General features: G+C 49.6%; 1 pseudogene; it reads right to left on the bottom strand.

The window, feature by feature from the left end:
• Nucleotides 1-2,636, bottom strand: part of LOC138866471 (uncharacterized) — a 4,552-nt pseudogene extending 1,916 nt beyond the window's left edge.
• Between the last annotated feature and the right edge of the window lie 647 nt (nt 2,637-3,283).

The following is a 3,283-nucleotide window of genomic DNA, read 5'->3' as shown; positions in this document are numbered from 1 at the left end:
GGCATCCCTTGCTGGGCAGTCACAGTACTGCTGCAGGAAAATGAACCCTATGCCCACTTTACTCCAGTCCGTAATGGTGATGGTAGGTCGCTCCTTGTCATAAAAGGTCAGGCCGTCTTTAGCTAGCTGGCATATCACGTCCTTTGCTCGTAGGAATTTCTCCTGAAGCTGTGAGTCCCAGTATACCCGCTTGCCTTGTGGTTTCTGCAGCAGCTCCCTGAAGGGCTCCATAATCGGTGCTGTAGCTAAAAATGGTGCTAGTTGGTTGACAAATCCATACCACGAACGAATGTCTGTCAGCGAAGGCGTCTCTGGCATCCTGAAATTCCTAATTGCTGTAAGACGTTCATCAGTAGGCTTATAAGAGTCCCAGCCTACATGGAATCCCACAAAGTCGTTCCCTCCTGCAGAACTTGAATTTCTCCGGCTTCAGGGTGATGACCTTCATGGCACACATCTCTAGGTACTGGTATGCGTGCCAGAAGGCGTCCTCCACATTAGTCATAAATCAAAGTGTCATCAACACACCAGTTTCCTTTGGATTCCCACGTTGGCCTCATCATACCTCCTGGTGTATGCATCTGGGGCTGCACAATGACCCATGGGCGTCCTGCGGTAACGGTAACGGCCCCAGGGGGTAATAAATGTGGTAAGCTTCCTACTGGCCTCCTCCAGTTCCACCTGATGAAAGCCCCAGTGAGCATCAGCTGATGTCTTTTAGACATGATGTGGAATACCTGATACCATGTCAAATGGCGTGGGGTATGGTGAGTCTCCCTCAGGCAGGCGCTGTTGAGCAAAAATTTTGATAGTCGATGGTGCGCAGTGGCTGGCCTGTTTTCTTGGCGACTACCACCATCCTTGCACACCATTCCGTTGCTTCTCCAACTGGCACTGGCTCGATCACTCCTCTCCTCACGTCCTCATCGAGTTGCCGCTTCACCTCCACCTCCCAGTGTTTTGGTATGTGGGCTGGTGTGTGACACGCATAGGGCTTTGCATCTTCCACCAAGTCGATTTGATGAGGTCTGCCAACCATTACAGGCAATGGGTGCTGGCTGGTGTTGAAGGTTGATCCTGAGAAGTGCCGGAGGAGCCATTCCTCCAATTGTGGTACACTTTCTTCCAGTGGCGGAAATGGTACCTCCTTTGGTCTCTGTGGGATGTTGCCTATATGTTCCACCTGGGAAAAGTCACTGTCTGTGGTAACGGGCGCTGTAATGGGAGGCTGGTGAGGGAAGTTCCTATGGACCAGCCCCAGTTGTTTGCATGCCTCCAGTGAGATATATCAGCGGCTGGCAATCTCAACAAAGAAGACCTCCTGAGTCGTTGAGCGGCCATCATATTGAATTTGGCATGTGGCTAAGCCAAGGGGCTTCAGCAACACATCCGCTACATCACACAGGCCCTTGCATCGTGTCAACATTGCTGGCTTGATTCCGAGGGCAGCTAGTAGCTTCGGTCCTGCCACACACACCTGTGCTCCAGTGTCAGGCACCACCTGTGTAGGAGTAGGTTTATAAGAGCCTCTTGTGTGGCATACAGTCACCATAATTTGTGGCTGAGCAGGTGCCTTACTTGTAGCAGCAACCACAATGCCCGAGGCTTCAACATCCTTTGCTGTCACTGTGCGCTTCCATTTACCCCTGCAAGATTCTTTTCAGATGTCCAACCTTTCCACACTGATGACAGGCAAGTAGCCTAGCAGGGCACGCTGTCTTCCCTGGTGAGTGAGGGCCGCCGCAGTTCCCGCAAGGGTGGGGTTTAACTAAGTGGCGAGTGCCTGCAGTCAGCGGCAAGTCACTGTCCTGTGGTATGGCGCCGGCTGCCGCCATACATACATGGTCGTTTCCGCCAAAACTATTATTGGCATCTCTTTGAGCTGCCTCAAATGCCATGCAGTGTTCACGTAGTGAGTCCACATCGCTGAAAGATGTACACATACGAAACACTTTCTCTTTCAGTGACACAGTATATAAGCCTGACATTAACTTCCGAAGGAGCACATACTCTGATAGATTACCATCACACTGAGGGCACTGAAACTCACAATCTGCAACACACTGAGCTGAACGCATAAAGTAGTCACTTACAGGTTCGCTAGGAAGTTGGTTAAGGGCGAAGAATTTGCACCAAGTAGCTGCTTGGTTGGTTGCTTGACGAGTGATGCGACCAATGGTGTTCAGAGCCTCTTCAGTAGACAATGCCTGCCACTCTGCCATCGTGAACCGGGCGTCCAGGGCGCGTTGCAAGGCTGGCGTACAGTAGAGGCGTATGTGTAGCACTGCCTGTGGTTGCAACAAGCCACTAAGCCCCAATCAGCACTCCATCGACCTTCTCCAGGACCTGAATGCTGCTGTTGACATTACTGCCTCTCAATTCTCCGGGGCTGCAGGTGCAGGGGTCCGAGGCGTCTGTTGCTGCACGACCGGCTGCGGTACCAGCTGCCGTTGTAAGGAGGCAATGGCTTCACCCTGAGCCATTAGCATCTACTGAGCTTGCTCTAATGCTACTGGCGTAAGTGGTGTCCGGTGTTGTGGTGTTTGAGTGGTAAGGCGGGGGCGACGTGATGCCATGGTAGATGTGTAGAAATAAACCAATCACTGCGCCATGTAGGGTTGATAAATAAGACTTCAGTAAACGTGCTTCCTTTTACTTAGTTTTTGTTTACACTCCCGCCGTTTTAACTCGCGCGCGGCGGGGCGCCGCGCCGTTGCCCAACATATCGTACAGTTTGCCTAAAGGTAGTGCGGCGAGCCATATATATGAATGAATAAATATACATATATATACATACATACATACATACATACACACACACACACACACACACACACACGCATATATATATATATATATATATATATATATATATATATATATATATATCGTATTAGTTTATCGGGAAAGCCATCGTGGCGTGTCGTAGTTAATTAAGGGTTTAAATGTCTTGAGAGTAATTATGAAACTGACAGCTGTAACTTGCTGACATTCCGATAGTTGGGTTTGACACTATCTTTACAGAAAAAATGACTATGAATTTGACTTAAATCGCAATTATGCAAACATTAGGCGTATCAACTAGGCGCGCAAGTTACATCAGGCGGACCTACCAGTCCCCGCAGAAGTCACCAGGGATGGGGCTTACCCGAGCAGTTTGTTAATACTGTTTGCGAATGCAAGGCTTCTTGCACCCATCCCTGAAGTACGCTGTTCGCAACGGCTGTTTTAAGAATACGGCCGATTGACTAGACAAGTCAAATGTCAACGAGTGCAAAATTCA

Source organism: Penaeus vannamei, chromosome 25, assembly GCF_042767895.1.
Source record: "Penaeus vannamei isolate JL-2024 chromosome 25, ASM4276789v1, whole genome shotgun sequence".
NCBI classification, from domain to species: domain Eukaryota; kingdom Metazoa; phylum Arthropoda; class Malacostraca; order Decapoda; family Penaeidae; genus Penaeus; species Penaeus vannamei.
Note: the sequence above shows the minus strand (reverse complement) of the source record. Positions and strands in the feature narration are given on the sequence as shown.